The 16,496-nt window shown below is 43.8% G+C and overlaps 1 pseudogene; it reads left to right on the forward strand.

Annotated features, from left to right (window-relative positions):
• The first annotated feature begins 15,682 nt into the window (after nucleotides 1–15,682).
• LOC126028859 (uncharacterized) lies at nucleotides 15,683–15,778 on the forward strand (annotated as a pseudogene).
• The last annotated feature ends 718 nt before the right edge of the window (nucleotides 15,779–16,496 follow it).

Below are 16,496 nucleotides of genomic sequence, written 5' to 3' on the forward strand. Positions count from 1 at the left end.
AGGCATAATTGTGAATGGGATTTAAAAATATTCTCTCTCTTCTGTTTTATTATTTGCACATAGAAGAGCCATGAATTTCTGCACACTGATTTTATAGCTTGTGCCATTACTGTATAAGTCTATTGTTGCTTGGAGCATTTTTGGTGGAGTCTAGGATATTCTAAGTATAGTATCCCATTGTCTGTAAATAGTGAGAATTTGGTTACTCCTTTTTCTGATCTGAATGTCCTGTCCTTAATATCTCTCTTTTGCCTAATAGCTATGGTCAGGACTTCTGATATTCAATCTAAAAATGTATTGAATAGAAGAGAAGATCAGGCTGCCTTGTTGGGAATGTGTCTGGTCTTTGAGAGAAGGCTTTTCTGTTTTCACCATTGAATATGATGTGTGCTGAGGGTCTGTGATAAATGGTTTTATTTATGTTGAGGAAAGTCCCTCAATCCCCTACAAAAGTTTCATGTAAATGCTTGGAGGTATTTTGGGGGTCACAATTCCAATATATTGAAAAAAATCAGCTGACTCACTACTGGTACTTTAGTCCTATGGTTTTGTTTTATGGAATGAAACAGTGAGTGGATGAAGGGCTTCACTTTCCCTAATTTTCTTTGGCTTAAGATGACTCAGAAAGATCCATCCGTATGAAATTCCTAAGGCCACCTTTCTGTGGAGGTGAGCTGCAAGAGGCTGAGCATGCATGACTCTGACATGGAATTTTCTGGAAACCGGATTAATGGGGGAACAGGCAGAGTAGGGAAACCAAGGGCCTTAGAGCCAACCTCTGGGCAGAAAAAGGGAGAAAGCAAGCTGGGGTTGGGGCCAGGGCAAAGACTGAATCAGAGAGAGGACTAGTGGAGAGGGAAAGGCAGAAGCTACAAGGTAGCAGAAACAATTAGTTCAGCCAACATTTTTCCAGTGAACCCTCTCTGAGTGCAGCCAGCATCAGGGAGAAACACCCAGGAGAAATAGTCACCACCCTTGCACTTGGGGGTTTACATTGTCCCCCAGGCAACTGCTTCTAAACTCTAAAGACAGTTATCAGGGGGTCTTTTCTAACTGATTTCTCAGCCCTTAAAGGGACAGACTCTTTTGTGGCTGTCCAGGGGCCACATAGGGGTCTGTGTCACCCAAGAGTGCTCCTTAGTTTTGTGACAGAATTTGGAAGCAGAGAGAATTGAAACCTTCCATTCTTTCAATAAAACCCAAGTGGGTAAGGTGTGAGACAAGTGCTCTGCCCATGGTACCAGCGCTTCAGCCCCCCACCACCCAATAATCCCCTTTGAACCATCTATCACATGCCATGTCCAACAAAGCACATTTAGATCTATCCAGACCCTGGATCCAATTAAACACAGACATTTTCTTGTCAAGAATATATATTTAGGGTCCGGAGAGATAGCAAAGCGGCGTTTGCCTTGCAAGCAGCCGATCTAGGACCAAAGGTGGTTGGTTCGAATCCCGGTGTCCCATATGGTCCCCCGTGCCTGCCAGGAGCTATTTCTGAGCAGACAGACAGGAGTAACCCCTGAGCACTGCTGGGTGTGGCCCAAAAAAAAAAAGAATATATTTTAAAGTATGACCTGAAGGCTTTAGTTGTAGGACACCAGGTAGGGCATTTGCCTTGCACACAGTTGACCTAGATTCAGTCTCTGCATTTCACGTGGTCCCTTAAACTTTGTTAGGTCCCTCAAACTTTCTCAGTGCAGTGCCAGGAGTAAATCCTGAGCATCTCTGGGTGTGGCCCAAAGCCAAAAAATATTTTTAAAAAATGACCTGTAGGCTCTGTTCTTCAGCTCCCCTTTTTATCTAATGTAATGGCAGTTTATTTATTGCTAGCATAGGAGATATTCAATGGATATGCAATTATCAGTTATGCAATTACTTTCGCTATTTTTTGGAGGGCCACACCCTGCAATGCGTAGATGATCTCTCTTAATAGTAGAGGCCTCTGATGATAATAATAACCATAGTATTAAAAGGCAGTTGCCTCAGTCTCTGATGTCTCTCAGCAATGTTCCACCCTCTGCCTCTCCCTGCTCTGCCTTCCTGGAACAGGCCTCAGACCTGGGGGCAGTGGACTGGGAGAGTTTTGACCTGACTCAGGATTCAAAAAGTCATTTTTTAAGTCAAAAAGTGACCCCTTTTTCTTATGAAAGGCAATATTGAATACCTATGAACATAGCTTGAATTTGGTCATGAACTTGCTCTGAACCCCAGTGTGCATTTAATTAAGTCTGGGCAACCAGTGACTCTTTAATGAAATGGAGACAAGAGATGGCCATTTGGCACTCAAGCTTGAGGGTCCAAAATTGCATGTCTGTATTCATTTCCATGACACACTTCCCATCTCCTAGTACTACTAATTATGAAATTGAATTCTAGGAAATGAGAAAATAATAAATACTGACTTAGGGAGACCCATCATTTTCCTAGTGGATGAATGGAATTGTTCCCGTAATAAACATTAAAATATCATCTATTAAAGTGAGCGCCTCCCAAAGAAGGCACGTATGAGCACTTTAGAGAGTAGAATCAGGAAAGGTTTATAAAGTTTATAAAGTTTTATGAAGTAAAATGTCACTGCAGACAAATTCTAGAATGTTTCCGCCCAGGCCCTCAACAGTCATGAATCCCGAGAACTGATTTGCTGTATTTTCTTTGCTAAAAAGAAATGACAGTGTGGACCAAGAAGGAACAAATTTGCATTTATAAAAATTCATAAAAGGGGCCAGTGAGATGTCCACTGTCTATTGTCCAGATGTCCAGTGGGATATCCCGTGAGATGTCCAGCCACCTTGCATGTGGCTGACAAAGGTTAGATCCCTCGCATTCCATATGGTCTCCTAATCACTGCCAGGAATGATTTTGGAGTGCAGAACCAGAAGTAAACCCTGAGCATTGCCCCCCAAACAAACAAAAGGCATAAAAATCTCTCTTATCCCCTGTTTTTAATCATCTTACCTGGAAGTCTCAGGGGTTTGTTGGAGGCCCCAAAGAAGGAGGGTTCTTTCCTACCCCCAGAGAGCATCTGGGCCTGTGTGTATGCCTTAAGCATACAATGTGAAATGGATCAGAGGGGTCTGGTGGACATCCTTCAGTTTCCCTTAGCATCACTGAATATTCAGTGTTAGGCCTGAATCAAGGGACTTACACCACAGGAGGAGAGAGGACCAGATGCAGTGAGCTGTTGGCAGCCTCCCCTCCCTGTTTGCAGAGTGTCCAGTAGGGTGCCTGGATGGCAGAACCATAGGGTAAGGTCTCCCTTAGGGAGTGTTGGGCAGGCAGGACAAGAGTAGTGTCAGGCAGTGCTGGGGGGATCACCGGAGCTGTGCCTATGGAGCTAGGTGGGGACACAACCTATACCCCAGGTATATGCTCTATGCCTTTAGCCACTTCCCCAGCCCTACCTAACAGTTATCATGTACTGATTTATTTTTGGTTTTTGTTTTTGGGGCCCTACCTTACAGCACTCAGGTATCACTCCTGGCTCTGTATTTAGGGAGCATTTTTGGGGGTGCTCGAGGTAGCATATGGGGTGATGGGAATTGAGGCTAGTTTGGCCACATGTCCTACCAGCTGTAGTACCACTCAGATCTGGTCTTATTTCAGAGGACAGTATTCAACCCCCAGGGAGAACTCCTCTCCCACCCCTGCTCTAATTGTTCTTTCTTCAGGATCATGGCTGCACTATGTTCACAGTATATTTGTTTTGTTCTTGTGTGTCTCTCTTCCTGTTAGATATTGAGTTTAGGCAGGAAGAGATTTTGTCCCTTGGTTGCTATTGTAGCCCAAGTGCAGGAGTAAGACCCACCCTGATATGTAGTTGGAGCAGCTAAAATACTGAAGACCATTGCCTTCTCTGGGAAGTTTACTCAGGACTAGGGCCAGTGTGTGGCTTAGAGTCAAATGACCAGCCATTGTAGTTTTTCATTACATATCCTCCTAAATTCTCTAACTGTGGATTACTTGAGACTCTCCGATTGCTTCATAATCTTCCAGATACATGAACTCTGAACTTTGGCTTTGTCATCTAGTCTACAAAGGAAGACTTTTTGAGAACTTTAAAGAATGTGCTTTGGGGATTGTGAATTAGTCTGGAGCCTGTAGTTAGTTCCTTGACTCATATTGATGGGTAAGAAACCCTGTTATTAGGCCTAAAGGGTTTTATTTTTCATTTTTCTTTTTGATGCACCTATGTAAATTATTGCTATTCATTTAGTTTAGTTTTTTCCTTGTCTTTTTGGGACCTGTTACTTATTTTCTATTTTGTTTTAAATTTTAGAGAATTAAAAAAGGGGAAATTGAGGCCTTTGGAATAGTTCCCATTTGTATAAAATATTTCTCACTTGTATTTTAATTATTTTCTGTTGGTCTTGTTTTCTCATTGCCTTTTATCTGTTTGTTTTTTTTTTCCCTCCTCTTGGGAATGGTCTTGAATTGAACTTCAATAAATAGAAGGCAGGATAGTTTAGCTGGGGCTGTCATCTAGGCTTGTGGTTCCATGTGTTGGAGCAACTGGCTTGTGGGTAAACAGCTTGCAGTGTGAGTTTTATTGCCTACTATAGCCTTCATATCTGTGTGGAATACTTATTGCAGAGAATTATTACTGAACCAGTTTCTCCTATCTTCCCTGGATAGGGGTATGGGATATCCCTTTCCTTTCTGGGAACTGTGAGGTAACAGAATCTCAGCCCAACTCCCAAAGAACATCTCATTACAACCAGGCACTTAATTACTGTTGTTGTTGTTGTCATTTATATTGATTGCCTTTTACTAATAAATAACCTTTGACAACAAAGATGATTTAGAAACTATTAGGTATTGAGCTTCAGCAAGGCAAATGATATGCTGAGCTATATGGACCTCAGATCCTTGCTTCCTTTTGGTGGCTCATGTGGCATATCAGGAAGAGATGCTTTTGACCTAAGAGAATTTCTCAGGTGGCTCTTAAGAGGCTTACATTAGTACGTGCAAGGCAAACGCCTTACTGCTTGCACCACTGCTTGGCCCCACTTATTTATTTATTTTTCACAAGTTGTTTTAATGTCACTTTTAACCACTAATTTAAGGATATTGTTTGAGGATATTGTTTTTTCTCTCTTCAGATGCAATGACTGTTGTCCAGAGTCAAAGGATGGGATTGCACAATTGAAATAAAGCAAAACAAGACTTTATTCCATCTACCAACAGTTCCAAACTGACTGGTCAGGGCCACCTCCCTGAGAAGTGACCATGTCCAGGGTTGCAAGCCAAACGAATAGGGTTTTCTCAGGGAAGTCCACATTGGGGAAATGGAAAATTAGCCTTAAATTGCATGGCCAGATGTCCTATGTGGTTTGGTCAGATGCCTTAAGTGGTTCCTTGCAATTTATAATTGGATATTGCATTATGCCACAGAAAAGTGGAATTTATTCTCAAGCACAAGGAACACTCTTCAAGAACAGGGAACTACACACATAAAACAAAGTATACCCCAAAAGGCCTTTCTGCAGTTCAAAGGCCTTTCTCTGGTTCAGAGTTCAGTCAGGGCAACTCAGGTCCTTCACTATGAGTATTCCAGCTTTACATGAACTGATCTGATGGCTAGTAGGAAAGTTTCCCCTAAGTTCTTTTTGTTGACTCCTGAATCCATCATTTGGGTTGAATGATGACTTGAATCCTTTATTCTTTATGCTTTGAACATGTTTGTCCCAACAAACTGTTTTGTTGTCTCCTGGAAATGATGAAACATTTTTATGACTATCACATTAAATACAGATTTTGTTGTTGTATAAGCCACACCCAGCTGTGCTTAGGGCTTACTCTGTGCTCCGAGATCACTCCTGATGAGGCTCAGGATATGGGATGGTAGGGCAATTGGATCCCTCTTACTGTGGTGCAAGGCAAGTGCCCTAATTGCCCTAATGCTGTACTGTGTCTCTCCATCAGTTTAATCCAAATTATTGTTGACTTTTTTGTTTGTTTGTTTGTTTGGGGGGTCACATCCGGCAGTGCTCAGGGGTTACTCCTGGCTCTATGCTCAGAAATTGCTCCTGGCAGGCTCTGGGGACCTTATGGGATGCTGGGATTGGAACCACTGACCCTCTGCAAACAAGGCAAACGCCTTACTCCATGCTGACTCTCCGGCCCCTATTGTTGACTTTTAATTGAACCAGAATGGCAACAACAATAACCCCAGAACCTTCTAAACTAAGGCTATGGAAGAATAGGAAACTAGGGGGTTGGTGGTGCAGCTGGAGAGAAGGTGGAGGGCCTGATTATTTCTCTCCTCATTCGAGACCTTGGCCCTTCTCACTGTCAGTGACCTCAGGCAGCAGGCAGTAAGACAGGTGTCCAGGCACTGAGGTATGACTCTACAGAGATCTCTAGGAAGGTGGGAATCATTGAGACCCCTCTCCCCCATTTTACTTTTCTCAGGGGGCATTGCAAAAACATGGATTCATTTTCAAAGATGCTGTGATCATAGGTTCGGTCCAGGAAACACTGCAGAGAAACTCAGTTGAGTCCAAATTCCTGGGTTCCTGACCTGGAGACCAAACAATTGGTGTTGAGGGGAGGGATTCAGGAACAGAACGTGCGCCCCGAAGCGCACAGAAGCAGCACAGAAGGGAATCCCTCAGACGGGCTGGAAGACATTGGGATGTAAGGCAGGGGTGGGGAGTGTTGCCAGGTAGAGTACAACATCCCCCCATCCCCATCCCCCCTACACACACACACACACACACACACACACACACACACACACACACACACACACACACACACACACACACACACACACACACACACTCTTCACTGTGTTTTTCTGATTTCGGAAAGCGCTTGCGCTGGACGCGCACAAGAGGCTTCTAGGAACAAGGAGGAGACGCTGTCCTCGCCCCCGTCTTCAGGCCTAACGAATCCCCTTCACCGGGTGGCTGCCCCGGCGTTTGCCAAGACGGATGCATTTCCAAACGCGTCCGCTGCGGGGACCTCAGGGACACGTCCGGATCCGAGTGGGAGATCCCCCGGGGTCCCCGGCGGCGCCGCCCGCCCAGGCGCGGGAACCCAATGGAGACCCGGCTTAGCGCTCGGCCGCCCCCTTGCTGTGAGTTTCGTCCCCCGAAAACCCTAATTTGGACTAGGAGGTCCTTCAAAGCCCCATTCGTCGTCGTCGTCGTCGTCGTTGTTGTTGGAGGACACGGGGATCACTCCCGGTGGACTCGGGGACCCTAAGCAATGCTGGGGATGGAACCCCGGTAGAACTCGTGCAAGGCTAGCGCCTTCCCCGCTGTGTTATTATCTCTCCGGCTCGCAAAGCCCTATTCCTACCCCGCCCCTTTTCTAAAGGGAAACCCCAGCATCTTTAAAGTGGAGACGCGAGTCAAGCTAATCACAGGGACCGGGCGGGCCCACTCGTGGCTCCCGCAGGGCAGGACCGTGGGGGGAATTCGGGACTGCAAGTGGGAGCTTAAGCAGGTTTCTTCCCGCTGGAGGGCAACTCGGTGGCTGCGGGCTCAGGAGCCCAGCCCGGGTGCAGCCCTGCAAGGTCCGGTGGCGCGGGGTTGGAGGTGCGGGTCCAGGGTGAGGTGGGTGGGACCTGTCACTGAGCCCTCTACTGTCAGGTCTGGACGCAGGGCGGAGACACAGGTCAGAGACTGACCCTGGCTAGGAAAGGGCCAAGGAGAAAAAGAGTCGGCTCCGTCGTTGTTTACAGCTGGAGTGGAAAGGCAGCGGACACCCGACCCCAGCGCTTGCCTACCACGTTTGTCCTTGGATACCTCAGTTGGTTTTCAAAACTAGGGGTGGAGGCCAAGGCAAGATGAACCTTGGTTTGCCGCACAAGTCATTCAGCCTGAATCGGATTTGGAAGTCTGCAGATATCTTTAGCCCCGGGAGCGGAGTGGGTTCGAGTTAAAGATGCTTTTTTTTAATTATTTTTTATTTTTAGGTTTGGAGCCACACCCAGAGGCCACATTCAGGGGTTACTCCTGGCTCTGCGCTCAGAAATCGCCCTTAGCAGGCTGAAGTTGGGTAGCATATGGGATGCCGAGAATCCAAACTGGATCAGTCGCATGCAAGGCAAATGCCTTACCAGAAGGCAGAGATGCCTTTTTGTTTGTTTGGGGGCCACACCTATGATGCTCAGCTGTTGCTCTGGGGATCATATGGGTTGCCTGAGTTCAAACCAGGGTTGATACAAATCTCTCTCAGATTACTAACATATTTATAAATCAACATTCTAGTTTATTTTTAAAATTTATTATTTTTATTTTTGGTTTGGGAGCGACACCCGGCAGAACTTGGGAGTTCCTCCTGGCTCTGCTCTCAGGAATCACTCCATACAGGCTCAGAAAGCTTGGGATCAAACCCAGGTAGACCGCGTACAAGGCAAATGACCTACCCTCTTGCTATCGCTTCAGCCTATGACACTGTACTTTTAATATGAAGAAATCATCAAAGGCATTAAAAGGGATTAAGAGAATTCTGAGTAAGGAGTAACAGATGATGTCTCAAAGTTTTAAGACATTTTAAATGTGGCCTAGCAGAACACCCAAGAAAAAGAACATGGGGGGGGGGTGTTGGGCCACACCCGGCGGTGCTCAGGGTTTACTACTGGCTATCTGCTCAGAAATAGCTCCTGGCAGGCAGGAGGGACCATATGAGACACCGGGATTCGAACCAACCACCTTTGGTCCTGGATTGGCTGCTTGCAAGGCAAGCGCCGCTGGGCTATCTCTCCTAGCCCGAAAAAGAACATTTTCAAGTTTCATCTAAAAGGAGCAGATTCAGTTGGATTTGTGTTGCCTGGAGTTCTTGAAGTTGCCCGCAATCCTTGTGAAATAAGTCATGGTTGAATAAGCAAAATCTAGACAGGTCAGATCAAGACAGGTCATGTCTTGGGTGTGGTTTGAGATTTCAAGCCCCCTTTAGCCAAGGTGTTTTCAAGTTAGAGATGCCCTTTTTGTTTGTTTGTTTTGGGGCCAGGCCTGTGATGCTCAGTGGTTACTTCTGGCTCTGCAACTTAGAAATCACTCCTGGTGCTGCTCAGGGGACCGTATGGGTTGCTTGGAATCGAACCCAGATCAGCCATGTGCAAAGCAGATAGTACTTGTTGTACTATCACACCACCCCTACGAAATGCTTCTTGGATTGGTTGTATATTACTGTTGGGAACAGTGCAACTTCATAAGCACTAGACAAGATGTATTTGTGTTTGATTACAAAATGTTATTTTTTTCCCTCTGCATTTCTATGGAGACGAAATCCAGGTAAGATGAGTATTCAGGGGAATATATATATAGAAAGATATTTTTGAAGAAAGTAAAACTCATCTGGAAATGATCAGAACAGATGCATTAAATAATCTTCCAAGTGAAATAGCTTTTGGTGGTGATTATTACTAGTTCTATATGCCTTTGTGTCTGCATAAGTAAATAAAATATATGCATATTCAGTGGGTGTTTATATGAATATATAAGCATACGAGAACAAGCCTGTGTTAGCCTGAGTGAACCCTGTTATGTTCTTGAATTCCCTTTTGTAATCAGAATTAAATCAAATCTTAGGGAACCCCAGTCAATTTTGCAAGAGATATGTATCTGTGGAATGCTTTGCACTAAAGGTGATGTGAATTGTGGAAGCTTGGTGAAGTTGGGGAATGGGAGAGAATCAGGCATTCAGGAATGAGTTTCCCTTTCTAATGAAAAGTGAAAATCAGTGATAGCCCCCAGAGCACTCACACAAGAACCAGAGACTGAAATGTGACCCCCAAGCCCACTGTCTCCTGTTGTCTATTTGGGTTTTCTGTAGTTCCTAGCGGAAAGAATTTCTAAGGGACTAGGGCGAAGGTGGGGAGCTGTCTCCTTCTACTGTATCTCACTAATATCTTGATGAACACCCCTCTGGCCCACTGCCTCTATTCTAAGACCCAAAGAAGGTGAGGTAATTTTCAATCCCAGTTCAATTCAAAGGCTTTAATGCATGCATGCATTAAACACACACACACACACACACACACACACACACACACACATTCCATTGCCTCTGTGCCCAACTCAATAGAGAATGAGCTTTCCAAAGAGTTTATTCCAAATTCCCCAGAATCTAAATCTGTGAATTCATAGCATGGCCATGTTGCCCATTGATGTGCCCCCAAAGAAGTGCCCAATGTTGTGCCTGTTTGTGCCCTACTAAGAACAGGGTTTCCAGAATAGAATGATGCATCTAATTTCCATGCACGATGTTATTTGCAGTGTGTACTCCATAATGATTTCTGCTATCTTGACACTTTGTGAAGCTTTGTCATGAAAAACTTTTTCTTGAAAAGTAAAGTCAGGGGGGCAGTGAGGTGGTGCTAGATTAAGGTGCCTGCCTTGCAAGCGCTAGCCAAGGAAGGACTGGGGTTCGATCCCCCGGCATCCCATATGGTCCCCCAAAGCCAGGGGCAATTTCTGAGCACTTAGCCAGGAGTAACCCCTGAGCATCAAATGGGTGTGGCAAAAAAAAAAAAAAGAAAAGTCAGGCTACCTGGAAGAAACAACATGCTAAGAGTACGTTGCTGGGTTCAGCATGTGCGAGGAGGAGGAGGAATGGAAGCTGAGAAAAGTGAGCACGTGGAACTTTATGATCCTCTTTGATGGATGAACATCAGAGAGCCTTTTCTAATAGGAAAAAAAGTGGGACTGAAATGCTTTGGAAGCACTTGGCGCTACTTTCCTGAGAGTGTGTTCCTTAAGTGCCTGCAGGGAAATGGAGGGAGGAGCTTGAAGAAACACTTAACCTCCTTCTTTCTCATGCCCATGGTGGCCATAAAGTGCTCTCTCTCTCTCTCTCTCTCTCTCTCTCTCTCTCTCTCTCTCTCTCTCTCTCTCTCTCATATGTTGGAGCCTTCAAAATATTCTGTGAATTTACAGCATGACCATGTTGTCTCTTCAGTTTCTTCAGAGAGACCTGGGAAGAGTTTCCACACCTAGATCCTAGGAATCTCACCTCCTCCTTAGCCCCATAGTGAAATTTTGTTGTCAGAAATTATCTCAAAAACCCCGTGTAAAGTAAGGGAGAAGAGTTTTTTTAAGCTTTCTCTTCACATATTATAGGCCATCCTGGGGAGGGGACAAGCCAAATACTATATCACTTGAAATATGGGACACAAAACTTATTTTTCAATGTGGCCTAATGATGAGAAAAAAATTGTATTTTCAGGGCCTAAATAAGAATTTTTAGATCACTGAAAATTGAGAGAAAGCTGATGACATTTTTCCTCATCGTTCAATGCATCAATTTATTTTTTTTCAAAAGTAATTTTTATTTATATTTTTCAAGAGAGATTTTATTGGCTAATGGATCATTTAACTTTCCCCAAGAATCCTTGATATTTCTTCCTCCAACATACTTCCCTCAAAAGCAAAGAGATTAGGTGATGGAAGAGTAGGTCTTACCCTTTATCATCCATTAAGCTCTGAGGAAGCTATCCATTTAAAATGAAAACGACAGTGTGTGAAATGGCTCAGTGGTAGAGTGCCTGTATTTATAAGACCTTGGACTCAATCCCTGGCTCCATAGCTAAATGAAAGAATGATCTAATAGTCATAGTGTCCAAAGAAGAACTTTTACAGTCTTATAACTGTTCTATCTAGAGAGATTTGAAATCCTTGACTTGAGCACATGTGATAATTAGGAGGTATTACTAGGTTAATTAGAAGCTGTGTCATTTAATGATTCAGAATTGTTCAGAGGAGAAAATTGCAAGAGAAGGGAGTTTAAGGGAGAGTATTTGTCTTGAGAAACTCCTTGCCTGTGAAGGTCATGCTACTGTGATGGGGAGATGCATTTGTGTTCAGTGGGCCCACACTATGTTAGCTATGTTAAATCAACAGCCATGTATTTAGTAAAGTTAGCCTTCTATTAATTAATTTCCAAACAATTACGCACCTAGTTAGTGTATTGGTCTCCTGGACATCTAGTGCTAATCAGCTCTTTGTATCCCAAGGCTGAAGTTTCTCAATCTCCTCTTCTGATTTCATTTTCTCTTGGGCTCTTGCTCAGTGACTGGACCAGCGCAATTGGCCTGGTCAATGCCACCCATGCCCTTCTGAACTAAAACCATGTTTCCTGTCAAACCTTGCTCTTGAGCCACTCTTCTAATGCCTGATGCCTCACCAGTGTCTCAGACTTTATAGATACTGGTTGAATTCTCTGTATCCTTCCACCCCTCAGTCTTCCATTGCAACAGAAGTAGGGACATTGGCTTATTCTTTAGTTTTCCTCATTTGCCAAACCCACTTAATCATTAAACAGAGTTGAATGTATCTCTTGGTCCAAATTAACTTCCAAACTACATACCCTCTTTAATGCTAGGCTACAGCTGATCCCTTGTTTTAGTTGAATTCACATTGCCTAGACTGCCTTGATCTCTAGCCAATCCCCTGAGCCCATCATTGTTTCCTTCCCTGCAGAACATCTCAGATACGGGCATTCCTAATCCAGGACCACTTTGGGGCCAGCTCAGAGTGTCAGCTGCTGGTGGAGCAGGTTTTGCTTCTGGTTTATTGGATGTCATTGTTGATAGAGGGAATGACCTACTATCCTAGGGAATCCTTACTTGGCACCTGTCCTGACCTTCTAGGTTATAATCTCTAGTCACTCAAAGGCTGTTCACTCTCCTTCCACATATTTGACATCTGTGACCAATACTTTGTATGAAATTCAAGCCCCTTTTCATTGTATTTCTCCAGCTTAGTTTGTAACTGATCATTATTTTTTAATTTTTTTCCCTCCTTCAACTCTGCCAATATAATTTGTTTGTTTTCTGGTTTCATGTTGTTTTTGTTTCTCAGACCTTTTTCTAGTCTTGAAGTGTATTCAATCATGAACTGCTTTTATCTCTTCTTCCTATATTTCATTTCTTTCTCATCAGCTTTTCCTTTGCTTAAAAAAGTAATCTCCACCTGGTTATTTTGTTGTCATGTTGATTTCTGTCATATCTGTGGCTTCAGATTCTCTTCTTTCTTTGTTGAAAAGCCAGGCAGTCAGTCATCTACCCTGCTCCAGATCTGCCTCCCTCATGTGGTAGCTCCAGAAACTTATCCCCACTACAGCTCAGATCCTGGGTTCCTTGTAGAGGCACAACTGATTGTCCTCAGGTTCTGTTGTCTATTTCTCCAGCCCTCTTGCATGAGCCCCTCTTGACACTGCATTTCAGCCCTAAGATGCTGTTTTTGGATCCTTGAGTGTGGTTGCTGCTTTGATTCTCTGCAGCCTATAAAGTGCTTTGCTATCCTCCACTCATCTAATTGCCTTTATGCCTTCTAGGAAATTCTTAAACATTGTTCCAAGTGTGAGCTCAAGGCTGTTCAGGAGGCATTCTTATTCCCACTAGAGTAGAATTGGCCCCCCTCTCTCAGAATTGCTCTCTCTCTCTGTCTCTCTCTTCTCTCTCTCCTTTCTTTTCTGTTTTTCTTTTGGAGGGGGTGGTTGTTTTGGTTGTTGGGTCATACCCGGCAGCACTTAGGCGTTACTCCTGGCTCTAAGTTCAGAAATCGCTCCTGGCAGGCTTGGGGGACCATATGGGATGCCAGGATTCGAACCACCATCCTTCTACGTCTAAAGCAAAAATGCCTTACCGCTGAGCTATCTCTCCGGCCTTATATATGCTTCTTAAGCACATTGGCTGTCTGTCTTGCTGGATGTGTACCCCAAAGGTCATGAAACAGGATCCTACTGCAGGCCCTTATCAGCCACCCCTTGCTTGGTTACATAATTGCCTCTCTCATGAGGAGGGGAAATTTTAGTATTTCAAAGTATTTTCTTCCAAATTCTATGAATAATCACTGCAAATTGAGGAGGGATACTCATCTTCACCCCGAGTCTTTCCTCTTCGTAGGAAAGGGGGTATCCTTCTACTCTTTTGCCTCTCTAATTTATGCTTGCTTTTGTTTTTAAGCCCCATCCCTGTGTGTGTGACTCCCACCCACTGCATCCTCCCCAGGGCACTCTTTTCTCCATGGATTTGCTTTCTTGCAGCATCTTGCAGTGTGTGGGAAGCTGCTGTTCAAATCTTGATCCTACATCTTGCAACAGTAAGATTTGAGATGTGGGTTTCCTAGCATCTCAGTAACTTTATCTTCAAAATGATGATGGCTTGTCTAATTAAAGAAACAAGAAAGTACAATAGCCAGTGCCTGGTACAATGTAAAATGCAAAATAAATATTAATTAGTCAGTCAGTAAAATTCTTTTTTGCACAGTAGAGAAAAAGGTAGAGAAAAGCTCTTATTTTCAGGAGTTTACAGGAATCCTCAGGCCTTCTTGACAGTAACTGTTCTGAGGTTCTCTTCTCTGTTGGATACCCAAGTTACTAGCAAGAACTGCCTGTTTGCTTCTAGTTCCTCCTCTTTAACTCACTGGAATGGGGCTATGCTCTAAATACTTCCAGGAACACTGCTCTGATCAGACATGTCCAGGCCATGGGGACGTGCTCTCTGTTGTTTCTTTTTCTTTGGCCCAGATGACCTCTGCACACCTATGGCCTGTCTAAAACATCACCGTCTTTCTCTTGTGTTGACTTCAGTTATGCAGCCAGTTTGGTCTCTACCAGTCCACAATCTATTCCTCAGTCTTGCTCTCTGTGCCTCTTCTCTTCCACCAGATTTCTGGAAGAAAGAGACCAATTGGTTGGTTCTGTTTTCATTTAACTTAGTCCCAGGGTTTACATTGGGTGTGTGAGTGAATCACACATTTATCATCCCAGTCTCAGATCATTGTCATGGAGTTTTCACTCAGATGTTGATCTAATTCTTGGGGTTACTCTTTGGGTGGGACGTGGCCCAAATGGAGAGACATACTATTCTCCTATCTAGCCTTTGCTGCTGGCCAGTGACACAGCTTTGAAGTCAAGACAGCATTCTGGATTTCCTCTGAATCCATTCTTCTTTGTGAAGTTTCCCTCGATCTTTTTGCATTCTCGACACAGTCCCTGCCATGACTTTTCACACCTCCTTTAGCCTTCCTGGATGAGTACTACAGAAATGAGATCCTGTCACTCCCTACTTCCAACTCTTCAATCTTCCATTGCACGTGGGATAAAGTCTAATCTTCTTGACATGGCCCTGATGCCTGCTGTGGTTGTTCATAGCTATCCTTGGGACTTAGTGTCTGCTTTTTTCTTTGCTTCACTCACTTTTGCTATTCTAGTAGAACAAGTTTCCCTATCAGTACCATTGTGCTGCCTTTGCCATCCATGTTCTTTCCCTTCCTGTGTTTGATGAGTGCTGCCTTTTCATCACACAGTTAGCAATACCAAAAAGAGCCATAGAGTTGCTTATGCCCTTTCAGAATTAATGATTTAAGAATGATTTCCTGAAGCCAGAGTAGTAGTACAGTGAATAGGTCATCTGCTTTGCATGTGGCTAACCCAGAATAGATCCCTGACACCCCTGAGCCCCAGTAGAAGAAATCCTTGAGCTCAGAGTCAGGAGTAAGCCCTTGGGAAATAACTACACTAGCAACTAGCATGACAATGTTAATGAGTGACAGAAGTAGAATGCTTGTCTCGAATACAGGCAGGGGTAGGGGAGGTGGGAGGGGACATTGGTGGTAGGTGCACTTGTAAAGGGGGATGTTCTGTTTATGACTGAAACACAACTACAATTATGCTTGTAATCATGGTGCATAAATTAAAATTTTATTTTTAAAAAAAGGAGTAGACCCTTTCCGGTTCATAAGCACGAGTTTTCACACGCCTGTGTAACATGTGCCTCGCTTCAACCTTGTTACGACATCAGCACATGACCCTTCTGACATTAACCAAAAATTAATTAATTAATTAAAAAAGGAGTAAGCCCTGAGTACTGCTACACTCCCCCAAAATATTTCTTTTGTTTATTTGTATTTAAATAATTTTATTTTCAAATTTGAAAGCATAAGCCTGTGATGCTCAGGGTCTGTTTCTGGTACTATGTTCAGGATTTCCTTCTGATGGTGCTTGAGGGATCTCATGTAAATTGGGGATCATACCTAGCTTGTGTGGTGCAAGGCAAGTGTCTTAACCCTTTTACTATCTCTCCATCCCTATATATATTTTCTTTTTTTTTTTTTTTAAGGTTTTTGAGCTACACTAGTGGCACTCAGAGGTTATTCCTGGCTCTGCACACAGAAATAGCTCCTGGCAAGCTTGGGGGACCATAAAGAATACTGGGAATCAAACTCAGGTCAACTGAGTGCAAGGCAAACATTCTACCAGAGGTGATACTTCTCTGGCCTTGAATATTTTCATTTTAATCACTTTTATGAACTAGATTTCTAACTTTATTTTTTTCTTGAAATTTCACTAACAACAGTCATTTAATAGGCAATGCTGTTTTATCACAATTCATTTAATGGCTGTTTTCTCCACTGATTTGAAAAAAGTTATTGGGGGTACCTGTACTGCTGGCAGCGGAAATTTCTTGTGGCATATTGTGCGAATGTACTTAACCCAGTGGTGCAATTTGTGGGCAGGCCTGAAGTTCCTCAGTTCCT

The sequence above is a fragment of the Suncus etruscus genome, chromosome 14 (assembly GCF_024139225.1).
Source record: "Suncus etruscus isolate mSunEtr1 chromosome 14, mSunEtr1.pri.cur, whole genome shotgun sequence".
In the NCBI taxonomy this organism is placed as follows: Eukaryota; Metazoa; Chordata; class Mammalia; order Eulipotyphla; family Soricidae; genus Suncus; species Suncus etruscus.